Source organism: Abramis brama, assembly GCF_963993115.1.
Source record: "Abramis brama genome assembly, chromosome: 17".
Taxonomy (NCBI): domain Eukaryota; kingdom Metazoa; phylum Chordata; class Actinopteri; order Cypriniformes; family Leuciscidae; genus Abramis; species Abramis brama.
In genome coordinates this window covers 27,419,570-27,433,614 of record NC_139979.1, presented here as the reverse complement: position 1 = coordinate 27,433,614, position 14,045 = coordinate 27,419,570, and the positions used below count along the sequence as shown (strand labels likewise).

The 14,045-nt window shown below is 42.0% G+C and overlaps 1 long non-coding RNA gene across 1 annotated transcript; it reads right to left on the bottom strand.

The window, feature by feature from the left end:
- Positions 1-10,049: 10,049 nt before the first annotated feature.
- On the bottom strand, positions 10,050-13,698 carry LOC311067599. The gene is made up of 3 exons (XR_014603241.1): positions 13,628-13,698; positions 11,930-12,031; positions 10,050-10,464 (listed from the first exon to the last, which is right to left on the bottom strand). It is a non-coding gene; the product is annotated as an uncharacterized lncRNA (long non-coding RNA).
- Positions 13,699-14,045: the final 347 nt, after the last annotated feature.

The window sequence follows — 14,045 nt, the reverse complement described above, 5'->3', positions numbered from 1 at the left end:
GATTAGAATGTCCCCTTATTATGTCGAAATAACGAGATATTATGTCGATATTACTGCTGTGTCCACCATGGTCTCCACATTCTTGATCAGCGGAAACGATTTTTGCTTGTTTGGGATCTGACTGGATAGCGTATTTGAAAAAGTTAAGCAAACTTTGCTGTCTTTTCGACATTTTTCCCCTGAGTAAAACGATGTGTCATGTGTCACCCATTCTCCGGCGTGTTCCTCTGGCTCAAATTAAGCCCTGTGTGACACCCTTTTAAAATGTGAAAATCATATTAATTTTGCTTTATTGATTTGAATGTTCTTTAATGTTTTCTTTAATTTCAGTTTATTATTTAGCTTGGATTATTTTAATACATAAAATTAATAATTCCTTGGGAGCATACGAATTGGATTACCACAAATGATCCGTGCTGAATTCGTCTGGTCTGACTCAGTTCATCATTGATTAGGAGAGAACAGTTCAAACTTACTGGCTGTGGAAATCAGTGGGCGTGTCTCATTATACTATAAGCAAAACCCGTAAAATAACGCGCCAAAACGGCGTTTTTTACGGCGTCATATGGCGAGATGAACGGCGTAAAACGCGGCGCTTTCCATGCACACTAAAACGCCGTCAAATACGGCGTCATTGACGTATTTCGCGCGTCTTTTACGGCGTTTGTAATTACAATGGCATATTTTACGGCGTCCAATACGGTTTAAAACGCCGTATTTGACGGCGTTTGACTTTAAACGCGATTAATCTATGGCGTATTTCTGAGCCTCTTGGCTTGCCATACGGCGTACCCCTTCTGTCACGTAAAAGTACAGGACTGTCGACTTCTGTAAGTTATCCGTGGCACTATCCACTCGTCATACAAATCACACCTCATAAGCGAGCGCCATACGTCGCACCAGAGCACGCCGCACCACAGACGCGTGACACCAACGTGTGACTCCAACGTTGCACCACAGCACGTTGCACCACAGACGCGTGACACCAACGTGTGACTCCAACGTCGCATCACAATAAAATAATAGGCTTGTTCGACTTCATGCAGCTCTGCGCAGACCGATCGGCGGCTGACTTGAAGCAGTGCATGCCGGTTAGAAAATTTGTCCGACTTGATCCAGCGCCGACGCCACGTGACTGTGACGTATGCCATCAAAGTACCGCGAGAGCGATTCGAGAGTAGCCAGAGAACTCAGCCAGCGCAGCTTCTCAAGAGCGGCTGCACTGGGCTGCACGTGGGCTGATGACGACACAGCTGTTCCACGATTGGCCGGATTCATTGCATGACAACGATCACATGTGTTGCGTGTTTATTCAAACACCTTTAGTTCCTCTAAAGCGCACAAATCAGTTTTTTATAACAGTAAACACTCTTTTCATGTAGTTGCGATGTTATATTGTGTCATGTTTATCAAAATAAAACTGATTAAAAAACGTAGACTCCACTTCATTGATAGTAGCTTATGTTGAACTTTATTCTTGTTCAAACGGACGCTGTGTGAAGCAGTACATAAAGTATTGAATGAAAATGTCTCTGAAACATTATTTGGCAAATATTGCATTTATTTCACTTCAGCTGTGGTAAAGTATGCAAACACCACGTGATCGGTCACTACGGGAACCAGAAAGTGTCCGACTTCACATCTCCGTTTGCAGCTCCTCCCCGCCTGCATGCGGCTACTCTCGCCGATCGGGTGCATCCAGCCGCAGCCGATGTCGAACACACCTCATATCTATTTTCCCCCTAGCTTTTCTTATCTTTCCTTTGTTATCTTTCTAATCAATCATTCTTTTCTTGTATTCTGATGACATTGAAAATATCATTGATACAAATTTTGTATTGTATACAAAGTTGTGTATGTCATTAATGTCATCTCTGAATGGTTTACGAACATAGTATTTTTTTAAAAAAAAAATAATTCACTCACTTTCTACTGGATATGAGGACTATGCAAATTATACACCATCAAAGTCACAACTTTTTGCACAATTATTAACAACAATTTTAAAGTTGAACAGATAAATTCATTAATTGTAATCTATAAACATAATATTCTGGAATGTGTCATTCTGAGTTTTTACTTTTGAAGGTGGTAATAATTTTAATTTACACAGTTGACCATAATGGGCGAATACACAATATGAAACTATTCACGATATTGTTTACAGGAGAAGGTGACAAGAAAGTATTTTAATAACCTATTATTTTCAAGAAATCAACAATGAAAAAATATAAGACAGGGAAATAGTCTTTTAGTCACAAAATGCAAAACAATGTAGGTTCATGTTCAAATGTTCAAAACGTCTCAGGTTACGACTGTAACCCTAGTTCCCTGAGAAGGGAACGAGACGATGCGTCAACGACGCTTTGGGAACGCCTCCGCGTGATTACGTCTGAAGCACGTATGTCAACTAGTCCAATAGGAAGAATGAGCGTCACGGGCGGGTGACGTCATGACCAGGAAAGGATAAAAGCACATCCGGTGCAACCAGTGTTAGCTTCTAGAGCCGAAGCAAAGTCGATAACAGGGATGCAGGAAGTATGGCCGGGCGACGCATCGTCTCGTTCCCTTCTCAGGGAACTAGGGTTACAGTCGTAACCTGAGACGTTCCCTTTCGAGGGAACTCGCGATGCGTCAACGACGCTTTGGGAACGAGAATACCCAACACGCCAGACTTACAATTGCCTGTATCAAAACTGTCGGCAACTTAAGTACCAAGCACCTGAGAACCTGGGGCAGCATCCAGGTCCAGGCTATAAAACCTCACGAATGTGAGCGGAGAAGACCAACCTGCCGCATCACAAACCTCCTGAAGAGAAACCCCAGATAATAAGGCTTTAGAAGCCGCCATACCCCTAGTAGAATGAGCTCTGACCACCAAAGGGCATGGCTGGCCAGAAGACTCATAGGCAAGAGAAATAGCCTCAACTATCCACTTACTAATTGTTTGCTTAGAGGCCGGAAGACCTTTCTTAGGTGACCCAAAGCAGACAAATAACTGATCAGATTTCCTCCACGGGGAAGCCCTGTGGACATAAGTGTCGAGTGCTCGCACTGGACACAAAAGATTCAGTTTTTCCTGGTCCGAAGATGTAAAAGGAGGAGGACAGAAAGCCTGCAGCACAATAGGCCTAGGAATATTGGTTGGCACCTTAGGGACATATCCCTGTTTAGGGTATAAGAATGCCTTGACCATCCCGGGTGCAAACTCAAGGCAAGTGGGAGAAACCGAAAGGGCCTGAAGGTCTCCGACTCTTTTTAGGGACGAGATCGCTAGAAGAAAAATGGTCTTAAATGTCAGAAATTTCTCTGAAACTAACTCTAGGGGCTCAAAGGGCGCCCCTGAAAGACCTTCTAGAACAATAGCCAGGTCCCAGGCCGGAACCCTAGTGCGAGATGCAGGCCTCAGCCTCAAGGTGCCACGAAGGAAACGAATGACCAGGGGGTCTCGACCCAATGACGTACCACCCACCGGGGCGTGGAAAGCTGCAATGGCCGCCACGTAGACTTTTAAGGTAGATGGACATAAACCTGATGCAAAGCGATCTTGGAGAAATTCAAGTACTGTGTTCACTGAACAGTTAACTGGATCCCACTGATGCTGGTGACACCAAGAAGTGAAGACTCTCCACTTAAGTGCGTATAATTTCCTCGTAGCTGGAGCTCTGGAGCTAAGAATGGTCTCAACAACCTCGGTTGAGAGACCACTCTCTATAAGTTGGGCCCCCTCAGAGGCCAAACCCATAGTTTCCAAACCTCTGGCCGGGGGTGAAATATAGTGCCCCCTGCCTGAGACAGAAGGTCTCTCCTGATCGGGATCTCCAAGGGAGGGCCGTTGAGGAGATGAATTAGATCCGCAAACCAAAACCGGCTCGGCCAACGTGGCGCTACAAGCAGTAGACTTATTCCGTCCTGGCGGACTCTCTCCAGAACTCCTGGGAGCAGAGCAACAGGGGGAAAGGCGTACAGACGTAGCCTCGGCCATGTCTGTACCATAGCGTCCAGCCCCAGGGGGGCTGGCTGAGTGAGGGAGAACCAAAGTGGACAATGCGTCGTATGCTGAGACGCAAAAAGATCCACTTCTGCACGGCCGTAAAAGTCCCATATGAGCTCCACCGCCTCGGGGTGGAGTCTCCAATCCCCTGGCCTCAGCCCCTGCCTCGATCTGGTGCGCCAGTTTGCAGAGTGGACGCGAGCGCAGACCCCCCTGACGATTTATATAAGAGACCACCGATGTGTTGTCTGTGCGGACAAGCACATGATGGCCCCTCAGGTCTGGAAGGAAATGTTTCAACGCATTGAAGACAGCCATCATCTCCAGGCAATTTATGTGCCACAAAAGATGATGACCCCTCCACAGACCCTGAGCTGAGCGGCCTTCCATTACCGCTCCCCAGCCGGTGAGGGAAGCATCTGTCGAGATCGCAACTCGATGGCAAAGAGCTCCCAACACCGGACCCTGGGCCAGGAACCAATGTTTCCTCCATATAACCAAGGCGCGGAGACACCGCCGCGTGATCTTGATCATACGAAGTGGGTTTCCCCTCGGGGAGAACCCTCTGGTCCTGAGCCACCACTGCAAAGGTCTCATGTACAGCAGGCCAAAGGGGATCACATTGGACGCTGCTGCCAAGAGACCCAACAGTCTCTCGAACTGTCTCACAGTGCGTGACTGGCCTAGCCTCAACTCTTTCGTGGCTACGAGGATAGCAGCTACACGAACGGGCGATAATGTGGCCCGCATCGTGACTGAATCCCATACCACACCAAGGAAAGTGGTTCTCTGTAATGGAGATAGCACACTCTTCTTGGTATTGAGTCTCAACCCCAATTTCTTCATGTGAGCGAGGACGACATCTCGATGCCGAACCGCTAACTGCTCTGATTCCGCCAGAATAAGCCAGTCGTCGATGTAGTTCAGAATGCGTATGCCCTGCAGCCTGAGCGGGGCCAGAGCTGCATCTACGCACTTCGTGAACGTGCGGGGTGATAGAGCCAGGCCAAATGGAAGCACCCGATATTGGAATTCTTTGCCCCCGAAAGAAAACCTCAGGAACTTCCTGTGTTGAGGGAGGATGGAGACATGGAAGTAAGCGTCCTTTAAATCTATCGTGACAAACCAGTCCTCGGATCTGATTTGAGTCACGATCTGTTTGAGTGTGAGCATCTTGAACTTGAGTTTCATGACTGCACGATTCAACAGACGAAGATCTAAAATGGGACGCAACCCCCCATCCTTTTTCGGAACAATGAAGTATCGGCTGTAAAACCCCGATTCTCTGTCGGGCGAGTACACCTGCTCTATAGCTCCTTTCGCTAAAAGAGATTCTACTTCTTGCTCCATTACCAGAGCCTGCTCGGGGTGTACTAACGTAGGTAGCACCCCGTTGAAGCGAGGCGGAGGAGAACCAAACTGAATTCGGTAACCTTTCTCTATTGTTTGCAGGACCCAAGGAGATATATTCGTCAGATTCTTCCACTCTGTCAGAAAATCTACTAAGGGTACCAGTCTCTCGAGACTGGCCTCTGGTATTAAAGGAACAGCTACTTCGGTGACCTGAAGCATACTGGCAGGAAACAACCGAAGTGACTGTCTTTGAACCCCCCTCAGAGGGCGCGAGTCTGACGCAATGTCGTGTTGACGCCGGGTCAGGAACTCGCTGGAAACCGCTGCGCCCTGAAGCACCAAGGGTGGCAGGGTTGGCAGAACGGCTTCCTGAGGACCCCGAAATGGAACGGGCACCGTAAAAAGAGGTGAACACCGTTCCACCCCGGTAGGGGCTGTCCTCAATGATCTGACACTGAGGGCGTCAGGACCTCTTTTGAGCCGAAGCCTTCTTAGCCATAAGAACGGTCCTCAGATGCGGCTTAGACTTAGAAGACTTCGGCTGAGAATGACGGCTCGGCCCCCAAGGTTTTAAAGGGGGAGCCCGAGACGCGACACTCTCCTTTTGCTGTGCACGAGAAAATTTTGAAGTGCTAGTTTGAGGAAGCTCACGCCCAGCATCCTCAGGGGCTTTGACTTTACGAGGGATGAATTTTTTAAATGCCTCAGATTGCTTCTTTGTTTCTTGAAAACGTTCAACAACCGTATTGACAGCATCGCCAAAAAGACCAGATGGTGAGAGTGGTGCATCTAATAAAAAAGCACGATCTTTGTCTTTAATCTCAGCTAGATTAAGCCATAAATGTCTCTCAGTAGCTACAAGGGCTGCCATAGACCGCCCAATAGCACGAGCGGTCTCTTTCGTAGCTCTGAGAGAAAGATCTGTTGCCCGACGAAGCTCTCGAATATCGTCGGGACTGACCCCCTCACTCTTGTCAATATCCCCTAATAAATCCGCCTGATAAGCCTGAAGCACTGCCATGGTGTGCAGGCAGGCTCCAGCTTGACCAGCTGCTGTATAAGCTTTGCCCACTAATGCAGATGTATTTTTTAACGGTTTAGTGGGCAACGCGGGTGATTTCAGGGACGATGCTGACGCGGGAGACAGATAGCTCGCGAGCGTCTGTTCTGCCGGCGGCATCGACCCATAACCATATTCCTTCAGTCCCCTTATATCAGAATATGTGTGCACTTGAGGACTGAAGAGACGTGACGAATATGGTTTATTCCACGATCTACTTATCTCACTATGCAGATCGGGAAAAAATGGAAGTGCCCGCTAGGGAGATGAAACACTAGATATTAAAAAAACGCTCGTCAAGTTTGCTTTTAGGGCGAGCGTCTTTTTTCTCAGATGGCCATTCAATATGTAATTTCTCAACAGCGCGTGTAATCACCTCTACAAGCTCATCATGTGCGGGAGAAGAAGATGGCGTGTTTTCTTCTCGTGTGTTTGTGTCACTGGCCATGCTCAGCACATCTACCTCCTCGGAGCTAGAGCACTGAAGCATGGGGCTCTCTTCCTGGGCAGAAGAAACCGCGGGGCGGGCTTCTGACACCGGCAAGAGAGCACTGGATCCCCCGGGTAAGGGAGGAGATAAGGCAGAGCCCGTCTCCAACCCCGCCGAGAGATCCATTTGCGAACCCCAGGTCTGCTTTCTCCGGGCTGCCTCGGCAGCGGCGGGTCCAGCACCCTGAGGTTCGCGAGCCTGCCCACTCTCGTCAAACATGGACAAGCGGGAGCGGAGCATGCGGAGCGGGAGAAGCTCACAATGCTGACAGTCAGCCCCCTCGAAGGCTGACATAGCATGCTCCGCTCCCAAACAAACTACACAAAGCTCGTGTGTATCCCCACCCGTAAGGAAACGAGGGCAGGGAGGAACACACTGCTTGAATAGTTGTTTCGCCATAGTGATATATATATATATAGTGACAAACAAACAGTAAATATACAGACAGTTTTGACATATAGCGCTTTGCTGAGGCAAAAAAGCTAACACTGGTTGCACCGGATGTGCTTTTATCCTTTCCTGGTCATGACGTCACCCGCCCGTGACGCTCATTCTTCCTATTGGACTAGTTGACATACGTGCTTCAGACGTAATCACGCGGAGGCGTTCCCAAAGCGTCGTTGACGCATCGCGAGTTCCCTCGAAAGGGAACTAGGGCTGTCAGTGTCGACTATTTTATTTATATATTTTTTGGTCATAAAGATAGATCTGAAGTGAACAATAGCCTTTAGTATGACTTAAATACATATTACAAATGAGGCAATATAATTGGTTCAAATAAAGTAGGCAATTAAAAGTAATTAATTATTTAATTTAATTTAAAGGCACACTGTGGAGAATTTGTGTTTTTGTCAAACAGCGATCCCTAGAGTCGCTGTGGAATACTTGCACTGTCGTAAATATTCCTCCACCCCCCCACCCTCCACCCTGTACACCCGTACCTGCGTAAGGCATGGAACAGGCACACATAGACTCCGAAGACATGATTATTGCAATTTATCATAATAGTTTGCAAATTGTGCTTGTTTATTTACAACCTCTACGTTAGGCTTATTTATGTCCTGATATTTATGTGAGATATTGAAAACTGTTCTCATGATAATCGCAGGAATCAACGTCAACAGCGTCGTCTGATATCCCTCAGGACTACGTGATAAATACACCTCACAACACCGCGAGTTCAGCTGGCAAACTAGTTCGTGAGGCAAGCTAGGCAATAAAACATGACGCAAAAAACACGTAAGAGAAACGTGAGTGTTTGTTAGCAAGTCTGTTAACAGCTCTGATAATCGAAAGCTAGCTAGACATATGTGGAAATTATTGGACTGGTCTAATTATCAGCAATGGATGAATGAACAGCATGTAAAAAAATGACATACTACAAGCAAGCGCAACAACATACAACATAGAATGCAAACAAGTTTACAAATAAGAGATTTATTTACTGGCCACTTCATGCGTTTTCTCAGATCAGATAGCTATCAGATTTATCAAAACAATTCTATTTACACCTGGTCACATAAATGTGTTTTTGCGAAACGGATTTAAATCCAATATTCAATTCTCGCGCTATATGCAGATTTAATGAAGTGCACGTCACCGAAAGCAACAGATATGAGCTGCATTTTATTGATCATCAGCTAAAATTTGAAAATCAAAGACCGCAATAAGAGAGAGCAGTAACAGCCCTGGTAAGATCATTTCATTTCTTTACTTTTAATGATGATGATGATTGTGTGTTAAGCATCTGCGACTTACTTTCACTTTGATTTGCGATAGTTTGCACGTTGGCTTGATGAATTGATGCTCAGCTTCATCTGCGGTGATGCGTGTTCCAGCGCGTCGTCATATCTGGCAATAACATATAGCCTATAACACGCTCTCACACGTTTATTTTTTATTATTTATTATTTATTTTTTAGCATTTTTGGGAGGAGTACAATTTGCATATGTGGTTTCAACAACCAGATGCACACTTGTCCAGTTTCGTCTGGAATGCATCTCAGACCTCCTCCTGAAGTGGTTTGAGCGATCGGATTCAAATCCGTCTCGAATGCGTTTCGGAGGGCATTTACACCTGATCTTTTCATGAGAAAACGCATGAAGTGGCCAGGTCTAAACACAACAGCCCCCATGACAAAAACATACGCACGAAAGCCGAAAACAAACGCTGCCCCAGCTAGAAATTTTTTGTTCTAAAAATGTTCTAAGAACATTAGCATGTATTGTTCTATAAATGTTTTCAGCGGCTAGTTTTATTTTTGTTCCCAGAATGTTCTTTTAAAAGTTTGGAGAACATTCTTTAAAAACATTAAAATGTTTAGTAGTAACATTCTTTTAACATTATTCTCTAACGTTATTAGAAAGTTTTCAGCGGCTAGTTTTATTTTTGTTCTTAGAATGTTCTTTTAAAAGTTTGGAGAACATTCTTTAAAAACATTATTAAAATGTTTAGTAGTAACATTCTTTTAACATTATTCTCTAACGTTCTTAGAAAGTTTTCAGCGGCTAGTTTTATTTTTGTTCTTAGAATGTTCTTTTAAAAGTTTGGAGAACATTCTTTAAAAACATTTTTAAAATGTTTAGCGATAACATTCTTATAACATTATTCTCTAACGTTCTTAGAAAGTTTTCAGCGGGTAGTTTTATTTTTGTTCCCAGAATGTTCTTTTAAAAGTTTGGAGAACATTCTTTAAAAACATTATTAAAATGTTTAGTAGTAACATTCTTTTAACATTATTCTCTAACGTTCTTAGAACGTTTTCAGCGGGTAGTTTTATTTTTGTTCCCAGAATTTTTTCATTAAATGTTTGGAGAACATTTTCTAAAAACATTATTAAAATGTTTAGTAGTAACATTTTTATAACATTATTCTCTAACGTTCTTATAATGTTTTCAGCGGGTAGTTTTATTTTTGTTCCCAGAATGTTTTTTTAAATGTTTAGAGAACATTTTTTTAAAAACATTATTAAAATGTTTAGTAATAACATTCTTATAACATTATTCTCTAACGTTCTTATAATGTTGTAAGCGGATAGTTTTATTTTTGTTCCCAGAATGTTCTTTTAAATGTTCGGATAACATTATTTAAAAACATTATTCAAATGTTTAGGTGTAACATTCTTACAACATTATTCTCTAACGTTCTTAGAAAGTTTTCAGGGGGTGTTTTTATTTTTGTTCCCAAAATGTTCTCTTAAACATAAAAAATGCTTAGCTATAACATTGTTAAAACATACAATTTTATTAATCTCTAAAATAAAACAAAAATCTAACAGGATTATGAATGGCATCCACATAAATTATTAGAAGTTCTGCGTACAGTAGATGCCCAACATTACATGAAGAACTCAGTAAAGTCCAATGTGCAATCACACGTCTTGACTGCTGTTTGCTCAGAGCGCTCATCATCAGTCTTTGGTTGTCTTGGTTCTTGCAGAAAAAGAATAAAGTCATCTGCATTAATAGGTGTTCTACTGTTCTTCTCTTCTTGTTTTTCAGCTGCTATCCCAGTTAGCAGAATTGAGCTCCATTCTCTGTGTGCATGGTAGAGTTTTTCCTCATAGCCTATAAAAGAAGATCATGCAACAGTGTAAACAAAAATAATACAAATACATATTACATATTAAGATCACAAGCAATATTGACTTTGAAAACTTTCAAAATTAGCCAGCCTAATTATTAATCAGAAATTAATTAGATTAGTTTATTTAAAAGTATAAATATGATACCTTATGAGTATCTATTTTGTTTCTGTAATTTAAAACATATACTTAATCCATTATATACATGTTAATAACACAACTAGAGGCTAAATTATTTTAACAAACTACAAACTTGGCTTGAGAAGTGTTAACCTTGAACTCAGGTCACCTTGAGCACAGCTGCAGCATGTCACAGCACTGCCCACGATGCTTTTGCACTGCTCTGCTCACGAACAGCTCATTTTCATCAGTTATATTGTCTATGGATTGTTACATTTCTTACAGATTTCTGCTTGTTTTAAATCAGATACAGATAAAGTAGAACTGCATTTGAATGCATTGGCGATGGAACAATTTCTAGTGTGATTTAATCATACCTGTGTATCGTCTCTTTGCTATTAGCTAAGCTGTAAGTTTTAGTTACTTAAAAAGCAGAAAGAAATATGCTATAACTTCTGTTGTACGCAGTTTCTTATTGAGAAATCACAGGACAGTGTTGACACTAACTTTCTGTGCTCCAGTAGGTTTCTGTGTGCGCACAATCTGCATGTTAAATGTGAGCTACTGTCTGTGCATATGAAAGCTTGTTTCCGCCATGGAATACAATTTTTAAAAAAGGTAATTGCGACTCACAATTCAAACTTTTTTTTCTCAGAAGTGCGATATATAAACTCGCAATTGGCTGTTTGAAAGTCAGAATCACAGGATAAATTAGTAAAACCTGAGAAAAAAAAGCAATTCTGGCTTATTTTGTTTTTGCTGTCTTTTCTATATGAGGACATTAATGCACTTCATCAATACAGCCGCTCTTCAGCAGCATTTTAGCTTCATTTGAGAAAAACTATCATCATAAAACACAGAGAGACTCAAAGGTCTACACGGCAATCCGTCAAATAAAAGTTTGGTTTAACCTTTGAAGAAAGTTTTGCTTAAATCATTACATTTTAAATAATTGGTTATAGCAATTTAATTAAACCATTAAAATGGAATCAAGAAAACAAAACAAAAAAAAACTTTTGGGAGATGCGAGAGCGAAGTAGTCCAGTGATAATTAACAGGCAGCCATGGTTAATGCAATTTGCAAAGACCCGCCCCCTTTAGTTACTGTTGCTATGTCCAACAAGCCATGGCGCTCTCACGCCACACATCATGTTGTCACGCAATGAAAAATACATTGCGGATCAAAGAAAAAACGTTGAAACGTCTAAACGCCGAGACAAGACAGAGCAGGTTACTTTTGATATGAAACAAAGTCTCAACGTTTAATTTGTGTAATTTCTGTAGAAAAAAAATAATTTTTGTAAAATAGAAATGTAAAAAATAAATACCTGTCAATCAAACTCCCTCGAAGGGTGAATTCTGAGGGGAGTAAAAAAGACAGCTCACAATTCTGATATTTTCTTGCAATTGTGTGTTCCTGCCTCACAATTCTGAGAGAAAAAACAACAAAAAAAACGGTAATTTTACTGATGGAAACAGACAGTAAAAAAGTGGACTTCAAAGATTTCTTATTCTGTAGCTCCCTGTGGGATTTTTTTGACAAGTCCATAAAAATGCATCCATCCATGATAAAAGTACTCCACACGGCTCTGGCAGGTTAATAAAGGCGAAAGGTGAAGCGAAGTGATGCATTCGTGTAAGAAACATATCCATATTTTAGGGCTGGGAATCGATTAAAAAAAAAGTAACTGATTATTTACACAATTTGCTGTAATTAAATGCAATTAATTGCATTTCCCCCAAGCTTGTAATCATCAATATTTAAACTTAGAATAACCTAATTAAACAACACAGGAAAAAAGGAACAGAAAATAGCCCTGTATTAAAATAATATTAAACATCAATATATCAATATATTATTATTTTTCAATAATCAATCAACATAATCAATTTAACAATTTATTATTATTATTATTTTTTTTTTACTAATTATCAAAATAAAACATAGTCCTACAAAGCTATTATTACAAGAGCATGTGATCAGAGCAGGTAATTTTACCATTGTTGCCAGCATGACTATACCAGCTCAGTAGGGCTATTTCACAGAAGTCTACTACTGAGAAAATTCACGTTATTTGACTTTGCTTTCCAGTGCATGATCGGTACATGATTGGAGCGTTTGGGCCGTTAACGACAGAGCAGAACACGCAGCGCAAACACGGAGCAGAACATTGAGCAAAGAGCTCAATGTTTGCTCAATGTTGTGTGTGTGTGTCAGTGCGCCGACACACACACACGGAATGGAGAGCGCGGCGCGGAAAAGACCCGCTCATGAAAGCTGCGTGAGAATAAAACCTGATCGCCGAACACGGAGGGGCGGGACGGCATATTTTGCAGCCTTTTCCGCAACAGGAAGTCATTAAAACGAGGCAAAAAAAGTGCTGCGTTAATTGCGTTATTTTTTTTTAACTCGTTATGCATCTCAAATTAATCGCAAAGATTAACGTGTTAATTCCCCCAGCCCTACCATATTTATAACTTTATCGACTTAAATAACTAGCTTCCAGCAGACAGCCATATGCAAGTCAAATTACGCCCAAAGAGTTATAGAGTCAACGCATCGATACGCATACGCGCCTGCAAGGCTACGCATCGCTACACTTCGGCCGCCATTATGCATCTATGCGTAGCAAAATGTGTCGTCCCAGTTTTTGATACGCGACGCACCATTGTATGCAATACTATGCGTTGTTGGTGGGGGCAAAACTGCAAGTTGCTTGCGTCCGACGTGTAGACTATAAAAGCCTCTTGTCGATGTATGACGTAGGAGTAACATAAGCTTTGACGGCTCTCGCGGTTCAAACAAACAGGGCTAGGTAATAAATTCAAGCTCCTCCCACATTTCTCTTTATATGATTCTCTTTAATGATAATTTTTCTAAAAATCTCTGTGGAAAGAAAGTCAGATATAAATCTGGGACAGATATAAATCAGGCACGAGGGAGAAAAAAAGAGATCATTTTTATTTTGGAGTGCATTGTGCCTTTAAAATTGACTACGGTTTTATAAAATGCAGTGGATACTTACTAGTGATGGACTTGTTTCTCTGTTGGTGCCTGTTCTGCTCCGTGAACATTGTTCCAATGCTTGATCTTAAGAAAATTTTAAAAGTGTGTTAATGTGTGTTAACAGACTATTGATCTGGGTGACATAGGACCATTTTTTATGTTTTCCTTAAGTGTTAGGCTATATAAATCTGGAGAACCCTTACTAACATTAACCATGGTTTTGCTACACTAACTAAATGGTAATAAATTATTGTAATCAATCCACCATAAAAACATTGTTTCTACACTTTACTATAATAAAAACCATGGTTAATTTAGCAAAGGACCCTGGGAACATGTCCTAAAAAGTTCTCTCGTTATTTACCGGTACTCCATGTTGTTCCAAAACTGTATGAATTTATTTTGTATAACCTTAATTAAGATATCTTGAGAAATGA